At 45.6% G+C, this 11570-nt stretch overlaps 1 long non-coding RNA gene across 1 annotated transcript; it reads left to right on the forward strand.

Moving 5' to 3' along the window:
• The first annotated feature begins 8669 nt into the window (after window positions 1-8669).
• LOC119107180 (uncharacterized) lies at window positions 8670-9944 on the forward strand. The gene is made up of 3 exons (XR_005095216.1): window positions 8670-8729; window positions 9026-9163; window positions 9905-9944. It is a non-coding gene; the product is annotated as an uncharacterized LOC119107180 (long non-coding RNA).
• Window positions 9945-11570: the final 1626 nt, after the last annotated feature.

Raw genomic sequence — 11570 nt, forward strand, 5'->3', positions numbered from 1 at the left:
AGCAATGGGCAACCTGTTTCATAACTCTAGGGCTTGCTGCATGGGAATAGTTTCTGGGGCTCTTTCGAATTGATTGATAGCAGCAACCGCATTATACATATTTCATGGACCCCTTAGAGGTTTAGAATACGTCATTGACCTAAAATGGCCCGGTCAACATTCTATTTTAGAGAGACACTGCCTTGCGTATCTCTGTCGCTTATTTGATTGCAAAATTCAGAGCAGTCTTCTGGTTTTGGCCACCAATGACCTGCAAAATGTCAAACAAGATCACTCACCTGAGATGAAGCATGTGACCTTTTGCTTAGAAATAGTTATCTAGGTTCTTGGAGCGTTTTGGGAGACCAACCTGGGATTTTTACCTTGTTTAATCTTACTTGACCCGAAGGTCATGACCCTAGGAACCTCGAACTTTGTGCTAAGTGATTCACGTACAGCTCAATGCATCCTGTAAATTTGGGTGTCTCTAGCTTTCTTAGTTCCTTGAGACGGTTCTGTACGGTTCATTGTCCAGACGGCGACTCACGGTTCTGTACGGGTGCATTAGCGTAGACTTTTACGGCTCTGTAGCTGGCGTATTTTCGAATGTGACAGATGGAGGGTGGGATTTTTATTTGAGATGCCTGTTCTATCAACAAACCAAATTTTGACGAAATCTGTACAGTCAACGAGGTTTCACTAAGAAAAAGCCTTGGACGACATTAACTTTCATCATTTCATAACGCGGTTATTTTGCATGTCGTCCTTTGTGGCTGATGTTGTCGTAAATGGTGTAACTTGTCCTATCTGGGAGCCAAGTCTCATTCCTTTTAGTGAGTAGATTGAATGTGACACGCAAAACTGGATTTGTACCATCGATCTAACATGACTAGCATCACATTTCCAGGAGTTGTGAAATGTCTGTGAATAAACCTCGCTTAGATACGGACGTCTGTCTGGTGTCATACAAATTGTTACAGCGCTGAAATACTGCACATATGTCCAAGACACCCCAAGTAGCACCTCTCAGAATTAAAGTTATGTGCGTCCTTGTGTTGGACGTAGCCAAAAAGTCTGTAAACGGCATGGGGTGGTTTTTAGCACGCCAACATTATCTATTCATAGAAAGCCCACCCAAAGCTAAAAGTCCACTCCACCATTTTTTTTGCGTGAAATAATGTAAGAGAAGCTGCGTGAGCGGAATTACCGCACGAAAGCATAGGACCATGACCATAACCAACGAAAACGGGTTTGAAAACCCGTGGAGGAATAGATCTGGGAAATAGAATGGTTCATGATTTTGCCCCCCCCCCCCCCAACGAAAACAACAAAGATATCACCCCAAAATATACATGATCCTAATAGTGGGTGTGTTTAAGGAGCCTGCTACCTATACCCAGAGTTACAGGACTGTGTTGTTTTTTGCCCAGTATTCCTTTCCTGCCCAGTAATCCAGTATGACAAGAATTAGAGGAGATTGGGAGGGAAGGGGGGGGGGGGGGGGGGGATTGAAATCGGCGTTGTTTAGGATCAGGCCACGTAAAAGTCTATGAAGTGACTCCCCTGGCTACATGATCCTTCCACCGTTCTAACTAAAAGAGAGTTGCGACTCTGACTGCCGTTCAAGCGCGCATGAACATTTGCGTCCGGTTTAGCCACGCCGCATCAGTTTAACATCACCGCTTCTCATTGGAAGTTTATGAACGGCCTCGTCCGCGACGTGCCGCAGGTCTCTAACCGCCAGCCGCCGCATTTGACTTCCGTTTCCATTCCGGCGCTCCGACGCATATTTGTATTCAACGCGTTCATCCGTGCGAAGCTGGGATCTGCTGAGTTTGGTGACTACTTTCGATATCCGGAATAGTGCACGTGATTGTTGAATGCTGCTGATGGACGCGATGGAGTTCTCGAATGAGGAGAAAGTGATGCATCTGGTCAGTGAAGACAAGAATGTTAAGAAATCCCTGCTGTCTCTGCCAACTGAAATTTTGGAGCATTATTTGTGTTTCCTGAGTATGGAAGATCTTGTATATGTATCACAAGTATGCAGGAGGCTTCACGACGTCCATACTTGCAGAGAAAGTATGGAGATTTGGATTTAAGTCCAGGTGAGTGGTCTGCTTAAGGTGTCATTTTGCTGAGAATGGTAACTTTCCCAACATTGTGAAGGCTTGGGCTGCTTCTACAGCTAACAAGTCAATGGCAGCTCTAATTATTGCAAGATGGAACACAATCAGACAGTTCTATAAAAAGTACATCAATTTGATGTATATGTATATGCATATGCATCCATATTTGTGACTTGAAGGGGATGTCAACTACCTCAGTATCTGTGCCAAGCAGTTGTGAGGAGCACATCCTTTTCATGCAAACTTAACTGGCACTGTGTAGTATGTATAAATGTATGTAAATGTTTGATTTTTTGTACTATTTGTGCATACATTTCTCAGTTTTTGTGGAGAGTTTTTGTGATGTTAGAGAAACATTGAAGGTCAGGCCATGCACAAATCAAAGGGAGATAAAGTGCTATACATTTTATATTGATAGTTCTACAGGGTTTATCAACTTTGTATTTGCTCAGGATGACCCTTCTTCATGCAAATGTCACCATCAGAAAGAAGCATGCTTTTCATTCACCAAATGTAAAATAGCACAACACTAAGTTTAGGTGTATCACATACTGTTTGTGCGCTAGGTACAGTGCATGTGTTTTAAAAGCAATGCCTGGAAATGCAGTGCAGCTTATATATCTTTATAAGTTTGTTGTAAAGAGAAAATTAGCAAATGACTGAGAAAGTGACACCCCTGATTTAGCCATCACTTATGGTCATCCTCATCAACCTCATTTGGACCAGTTTTCATTCAATTTTGCATTGCATCATGGTGTAGTCATCCCAACAGATGCAAAGCATTTTTGACATTGTTTTTTCCATGGATCATGCTAAACCATTGCCTTTAACAAAACATGAGCTATCAGCAATGAATAGCATTCACATGGATGACACAGTGAGCAAAGGTTAGAGAATGCTGATGGCTGTGATAAGTGAAACTCCAACTCAACAAGTTGATAGCACTCTGCCTTTGTTTTGTTGTTTTAAAAGGCTTGTTTGCTGTCTTTCATACAGTCTAGGTTCAGGTACAACAGTTTATCCATAAATGTAATTTACTGCTCTCAAGTCTTCAGCATTGACTTTTCTTCTAGTTTTTAATTTCACCAAATTATGCCCTAGGACTGTTTATCCAGTTCTGTATTAGCAATTTCTCTCAACCAGTGCTGCAGTACATACAGACTGGGGTTGAGAAAGGGTCAGCTGTTTGCCACCTTAATGGTGGTATCATGGTATATTGAAAGTCATATAGTGTTGTACCTTATGGTGGCATATGAAAAGGACCAAGGTGCTAAAAATCATGCTCCTCATTTCCCACCATTCCAGAGAGGGTCTACATTCCCTGTAATGTTTCATAGACATCTGCCACTTCTTATTCAATCTCCATTTCATTGATCCACAGAGTTTCCCTCCAAGTCAATATTTCCACCTCTGAAGTGATTATCAGCATATTCTATCTGCTAGCCGGATGCTCGAAGCACTTGATCTATCCCTATCCTATGGGGCACTCTGTCAGGTTATCTAGATGACTAAGACAAGACTATCCCAGGCTCAGATAGCATAATATTGATAGAAGTAACACCATAATTTTTTTCTTTGTCAGATTGCAAACTGTTGCACTCATGCGTACATACCAACCAAGTCCATTTCAAGATTTTAATACTTGTCAATGCCCCCACCTTGTCAGATTGCTGTGTTTCATCCGGTTTTCAGAGTTAGCCATGGCGAATGTATGAGAGGTCGGCAAGTAGCAAAGCACTATTTTGATGATGTGCTTCACTGCTCTTTGCATATTCCTTGTGAAGATCTTATTGATTTCATCACCCTCACTGCGCACAGTGTCTTGGCCAAGATTTTCAGAGACAAAAGTGATGTTAAGCCATGCCATTCATCTAGTAGATCTCCTCCCGACCCCTCTTTTCGCCTCCATGGCGACGTCGTTGTCCTTTTTTGGCAGGTACCCCGCGCTTGGTGCAGCCCTCGTGCCTCCCTGCCTTGCTGCGCGTGTTTGAGCGGTGCGGATTGCAGCTGGCGGCGCACTGCGAGGTTCCGCGCCTCGGCTGGCCATCACCTGCGTACAGCCCTAGCCCAGATGGCTGACAGATGCTACACAGTCGACTGCCTGCCGGACCCCGCCATGGAGGAGTTCCGCAGGCTGGTGCCCGTCCATGGTACCCTGTTCAATCGGGATGCCCTTCTGGAGGTCATCTACTCGCGCCAACACCGTCCGTAAGTTGGACTGCATAATCGGTGTGCTCTGGTCTTGGCAGTTTGCTTAGATTGATAAAATTCGCCAAGCATAGATTTGCAGGGCACATATGTGAAGCACTGCCACGTAGTATGTACTTCACTTGACCCGTCACGTGCCACTTCACAATTTTAAAGGATATGGTGAAGATCACCCAGTCACTGAAGTGTAGATTTCTTTACACGCCATGATGGTATTTGCGAAGCTTCTGAAACTTATTGTTTCAGAAGCTACGTGTATTGAGTCGTATGGGACGCCGGTGGTAATTTGTGAGGGGACCGTGCGGTTCTTGACGACAGTCACGTGTTTTCATCTCAGTTTCGAATGACAGTTGTATCTCGGATATGTCTGTGAGACGCCATCAAGAATGGCTCAATTTCTCACTCCCAACGGCCACTGCTATGCCTTGCTCGTGACTTAACGTCGATCATCGCACCGTGCCAGCTTGCCTATATCGCACGCACCAGGCTGGTTTATCCACCATCACCATCATGCACTTATCGTATGTTCTGTTATCACGTAGCTAATGTAAAGACCAAACCAGCCTATTCGCTCCAGCAGTTTAACTCACTGACTTGTAACTAAGCCCCGGACGTCGCACTTTGTCTTCGGAGCGAGAAAATGCTGTCTGAGGCACGTGTGTAACACTACCCGCTTTTTGGGCAGGGATGATGACCTGTCTGTGCGCTACTACGCGCGGATGCTGTTCCGCGAGATCCAGCGAGGACGTCGTGCTGCTGCCCATGTTCCGGGAGTACATGCAGCGGCCAGTGCAGCATCTGAACGTGCCGAGGCCTTCTATCTGATGAGCCTCTGGATGGTTTCCGGAGCAACCGACAACCGAGAGTCCAATCTCCAGACGTGAGTCTTCTATCTCTTTTTGAATCGTTCGATTTCCTTATGGAATCCTAGGATTTTCGCGCAAACAGTCTGCCACCTCGGTTGTTGTTTCTGATGTGTATGAAGGTATCATGCGAATGGATGCAAGTTTGCATATGTCAAATCCCTTTTCTGTGCTCATTCGTGCGGATGGCACTCGATTGCAGGCCGACATTATCTACGTTTATCGAATCCATCTTCCCTTTGTCACTGCTCCAGCCAAAGACCACAATGTGTTGTGCTTTACTAGAAAAGCGTCACCAGAATTTGACGCACGGTCGAACAAGCGATTTGGTCGAATTTCGCGTTGTTGTTTTCTGGTGCTGAATGTGGTATTTGTCCGTGCTGTTCAAACAGCGTGATCGCCGTGATCGCGTATATTATATATCGCCGTCAGGGCGATGGCACACAAGGCACTCATTCTCTCCCATGCTTACGTCTTAGCTTTTTAACGTTCGTATCCCTGTCTCTTGCTCCCCCCCCCCCTCGTCCCCGGAACAAAGATGAACTCAGATGCTGCACGTGCTAGTCTTGACCTGGTGTGGTCCTCTGCAGTTTGCTACAGCAAGGATCGCCGGCTTGGTGTGGATGAGCTGCGTGGACGGCTCCCCGAGCACCCGGCCGCCGCCTGGACTACGTGCAAGAAGAACCCGTTCGGACCCACGATGTGGACGGATGACCAGACGCTGAAGCTTCTGAACGCGATGAACGTCGTGCTGTATGACCAGCTGGCCCTGATGAAGGAGGGCGGACCGGAGGACGGATCGGCTTCCGAACTGAGCACGCTGGTAAGTGGATTGCAATGAAGATTAATCCTCGTTCCTTGCACGTTTGAATGGGTGAAGTCACGCACAGAACATGTGCCGACTTCTATGTCTGATCTTGTTTTTTTGCTGGGTTTTTTTTGGTGTTGTTTTCAATGGTGGGCTGTGACTTGCAAAACAATGCTGTCAGCCATACGTTCCCGTCCGTTTGCCCTGAGGCGTATTACTGTGCTCCTCTTAGATGGCACAACACCGAACACGCTATTGTGATGTGTGCACAATCTCGAACGGTGACGGTGATGATTGGCTATGATAACCATGATTAAGCGCTTGCTCATGCGGTTGTCACCAACATGTGTTGTGTTGGCTCGGTCAGTGTGGTTTAATTTATTGTTGTTTACATTTTCTGGCTATGCACTGGTACATCTCAGTAAACAGTTGTTTTGGAACCTATTGCTGCGTTTATGAATGAATGGGCTGATGGGCTCTTCGTTCCGAATATGTGTAGGTGATTGGGTTGCATGGAGCGCAACGCATTCAATGGCTTGCCATTCCTTTTCAGGTCATGTACCTTCGTCGCCACCTCCACTCTGCGGGATCCGGGACGCAGACTGTAATGGGGACAGTCTACTCCTCTGTAGCCGGCATGCTGGGCGTCAATCTGCACAACGTGCAGTTACCGCACAGCTCGATGATCTGCTGGCACAAAGCGTAAGCATTGCCGAAGGGGGCGTGGGAAATGAGTCTGTTCCTCTAGCATTATCAACGGCATTGGGACAGACTGGTTGTTCAGGTCATGGGTTTTTGGGAGCTCCTGCTTTATCAATTGGTTTCTAATAGCCTATTTTTTGAATTTTTTGCCATAGGTTTTGATTTCATTGCCAATAGATTTTGAACTTCTGTGATTAGTTGTGCACTTAACTATGTTTCCTTGAGCCAATCACATGATGTGAATCAGTGATGTTATGCAACATCATGTTTATGTTGCTTAAGAATATCGTGATTCCCAACGAATTTGACAACTATATAATTTGGCTGTGGATGATTTGATCACATGCATACGGAGTATTGTTCATGTTATTATTTGCCTAATTTTCATGTTGGCAATTAACTAATGTTTTGTAACTGCCGTGATCACACATGTTTGGCGAACTTCTAGCGTTCTTTCCGTACAATCTTGGTACAAAGCCTCTGGCATGTATTCCTGAATGTCTAGGCATGTTTTCAATGTAAAGCAGGTGTGCATAATGTGTAGACAGTATATGCAAGCCGGGGTGTTTTGGGTGGCTGCAGTAAATTGTGATATTTGTTAATAAAGAATGTCGCTAATTGGTTAAAATGTAAGCCTCATGGGCGATTGGATTCCTTCCGTGTGGGAGGCTTATGAGGAACTTGCTTTGTGCTCAAATAAAATGCAAGATAAATAGATGTCGACGATTATAAGTCATGCTTTGCAATGTAATAATCATACCAAACCTTGAAATTTGCCATCATAATAGTCGAAAACACCTGTTACGTGTACACAACTCGTCATCACGTACAAACGTTGCATTATTTTGTTGGAGTGGAATGTGTTTGTCATTCATGATCAGTGCTGCACTCAAGTGAAGTGAGCAATTAAAAGTGATGGCACTGTGTTACATGTCATATTTAGCTAATGACATCTTCCTTTCCTTCATTAGAGCTTTGATTGCTTTCCAAACTGTTTTCTGACAAGAATACCCCGAATTATCGCCTGCGTGATCAGCCTATCACATTTTCTCCGTTGCTGAGAATATGTATCATCTTATCTTGTTTGACATCTTGATTTCCATCCAATCATAATCACAGTAGCATACTTAACACAACATTCTTATCGCATGCACTGAATCACTTCATTCACAATGTGTCGTTTTGTGTAAATTCAAACATAATGATGTACTGACTGTGCTTGTCTTGTTTGCTTGTGGCTGTGCTGGTATGCGTGTTTGTTTGTGACTGCGAATATCTGTGCTGTACAGTGACTATTCCTATTCACGTGTCACCTGTAGGAATTCACACAGTGTGTGGTGGTGGGCCCTGACGGCAATCTCCTCTGGCAGGGACGGTGAAGAGTAACCTTTCATCGACGGTGTCCGCCGCGGCATGCGGCTGTCCTGGGAGCAGGTGATGGAGGAGCTGAATGCCTGATCACCGGAAGTGGACCTCCAGATGCTGGAACCCTTTCCCGCGGGCAGGGGTGCGTAATGCAGTCGGATGTTTTGAAATTCAATGGACAACATGCCCTGTTACGTATGGAACTTATTGATATTTGAGGAGTATTCCATTTTATTTAAAAAAGTGCGTGCATGACTCATTTGTGCAAAGAAACCTGATTGAACAGAGACCGACTCATTCTAAGATTGGGAGCACGGGAGTCCCAGGTTGGGGATTTTGTGCTCGTAGATGAATCTATGAGAACCAGCAGCATTGCGACGGCTTGTAAACGAGTCCTTGTGGTTTGTGCGCTCTCCAGTTTCCGACGGTGTGAGTGTGATACCAATCCTTGTCTAACGCAGTGTATTGTTTTTTTTGCAGCTGCTGCGTCCGCCTCATCATTGGCGCAGTCCATCCGGATGCCGCCGGCCAGGGACCGGCTTCGACCTGGTCTCGTTGGAGGACACTGGCCTGCTGGGCCCGCAGCGACTGCCGTCCGAACACGGGGCCGCAATTGTTGACCTGATGTCGACGATGGCTCGTGCCCGGCCCATGTACACGCGCCGCCTGTTGCAGGTCAGTGGTCTTGGATGACGCTAGAGCTGGCATGTGTTTTCCAACAATTGTTGGGAAAGATTGCGTCTGGGTCCGATTATGTGCGCGATGCATGTGCACGATGAATGTGTAAGATACGCATGTGACTTTTAATATGCAAGGTGACGTTCTGGTCTCTTTCGGTTCCCAGAAATCTCCAGCTCGTAAATGGCCTGTCTCGAGGGCTGTGCGCTGCGCCCATGATGGTGCAAAAGAAATGGCGATATGATGAAGGATAATTAGTGATACCTTTTTTCACTGTTTTTTCCTCCCTGCAGCAATTCGTCGAGACTAATGGCTCGCTCGTGGCTGAGAACGAGAGGCGTGGCCTGGAAGCGCTCATGAAACACTTCAAGAGGATGTACAAGCGGCTGGTGCGCTCCCTAGACGAACAGGAGGCTGAAGTGCAGGAACTGGTAAGAATGAATTGGATTTGATCAAATCGACAATGAGGGAGTTAATCGTGTAGCTTCTCTTAATTCTTGCTGAGCTGTTCATGTGCATGTGCTGATGTGTGGGAGGTGGAAACGGTTTGCGCGCGCGCAGTTACGCGGTTGAGTCATGGTGTGTTGTTATGTATAATGATATGTCTGCACACTTATAAGTTAGTTTTATCTCTATTTGGCAAGGTTAAATAGCTTTCTGAAACAGGTTGAACCCCATGCATAAGCATCATAAGCATTGTAAAGTTGTGATGCAGGTTTGAATCATTTCGTAGAAATTCATTTCTGTACGGTTGTTTTCTTCCATTTACCTTCTGTCATTTTTTGTGCAATTTCCTGCAGACATGTGACCCTGGATTCGTACCTGCTATGGTCCTTTGAGCCCATTCGTGCACCATTATATTGTCAACCTGTTGTCTGATCTATGGAATGTATTATTAACTTCCCAGTTAGTAAACGTTCCTCAGTTAGTTTTAGTGAGCTGTCCTCACGTCATAAGTAACCTACATGGCGCTTGTTTTCGAGCATTATAAATGTGGCTATTTTTCCCATGCTACTAGTTTCTTCTGGGCTTACTGATGCTCGTTTTTGTCTTCTCAGCTCTATGTTCTTCTCAGTTATGTCCAGCGTCCCAATGCCCATTTTAAATCCTGATGTCTCATTTTCTCCTTGGGTTGTGTGCAATACCCTCATTTCTTTTATCCGTGTTTTCAGGCGGACCTCCGCGCGGCTGGCCGAGCAGTGGGCGACTACGGAGAGCAGTTTGGTGTGGGTGACGTCGTCACGTACGGCGATGGGTGCCTGGCTGTGGTGTACGCTGCTCACCATACTACGAGATCTCACAGGTAGGAGCGATACCAGTGGGATGTCGTACAGGGCAGACCCTGTCTGAGGTCATTTGTCCTATGTGTTGAGAATTGGTGTGAGGTGTTATTTTCTGAGGACTCAAAGGAACTGTTTTGTACTGTTGTTACTTCTCTCAGGGCAAGCCAATCACCGCATGCATAATCATTGTTTCATTGTGTGACTTGTGCTATACGAACCCCACAACCATCGAAGTTGTTTTTCTAATGGAGGATATGCGATGTTGTAATATTTTGGTATTTTGTGTATGTACTGAGGTCAGGTGTAATTTGCAATGTCCTGTCTGTCTATACATCGTTTTGAATGTGTGCCCTCGCTGTATGGCAAACATCTATTGTGGTTTCATACAAGTATGTTGCAGTGGTCCTATTCCCTTCTTGATTCGAAGAACCAATCGATGCATCGTGATAGGCACGTAAATGTACCATTGTTACAGTTGTGGCTAGACGCATGTGAGCTCTTAAATGGTATTCCTGCGAAGTCTCAGTGCCCCCCCCCCCCCCCCCCCTCATCTCTGACGACGGCCGTGCGGTGTGAGTTATTGTGCTGACTCGGTGGTGTTGTTTTCAGGACTGGACGGCAAATAGTCGCGTCTGCTCCGGGCTTCAGCGGGACACAAGCAGCCCTTCTACAGCCTGCTGCTGGAGGGTGACCGGTTCGGATACATGGCTGAGGGTAAGCAGGCTCTTCAAAGTGTTCTTCACTCTATTGGAGTTTTTACATGGACCCTCCCCTCCTGGTATTTGAAATATGGACAGGGTGCCATAAATATTTTGTTTGGTTGCATTGGACATGCTTTATGTTTTCACGAAACTCCTATATTCAGTCTGGCATGTGTACCCTGATGTACCCTGATGTACCCTGATGTAGGTTACCCTGATGTAGGTTTTCCAGCATCTTCTGTAATTTTTAGTCGTCATAATGTTATGATTTGAACATCTTCATTACACAACCATACTGGGAAATGCACTATTAAGTGCAATTCACGCCCATGACTGCTACTCAGAAATATTCCTAGGTCGTCCCCAAACCACAGCAGATTGATGAGATGTCACAGATGTCATTACACATCCATACTGGGAAATGCACTATAAAGTGCATTTCACGCCCATAATATTTTGTTTGGTTGCATTGGGCATACTTTATGTTTATTACGAAGCTCCTATATGGAGTTTGACGTGTGTAATACCCTGATGTAGGTTTTCCAGCATCTTTTGTAATTCTTGGTCATCGTAATGTCATAATTTCAAATGCATCTTTATTACACAGACATACTGGAAAGTGCACTACATAGTGCAATTCACGCCCAGAACTGCCACTCAGAAATATTCTTAAGTGATCCCCAAACGACAGCAGATTGATGAGATGTCTTGCCCCTTCTGGCGTAGAGCGCCACTTGCGTCTGCGTCTAACAGAGGTGTTTGGATCTTTGCAGAGGAGCTGCAGCTGTCCCCGGATCCCCAGCCAATCAGCCATCAGGAAGTGGGTCGCTTCTTCACTTCACCCGGTTCGACGG

The sequence above is a fragment of the Pollicipes pollicipes genome, unplaced genomic scaffold (genome assembly GCF_011947565.3).
Source record: "Pollicipes pollicipes isolate AB1234 unplaced genomic scaffold, Ppol_2.1 Scaffold_6686;HRSCAF=7923_pilon_pilon_pilon, whole genome shotgun sequence".
Lineage (NCBI taxonomy): Eukaryota > Metazoa > Arthropoda > Thecostraca > Pollicipedomorpha > Pollicipedidae > Pollicipes > Pollicipes pollicipes.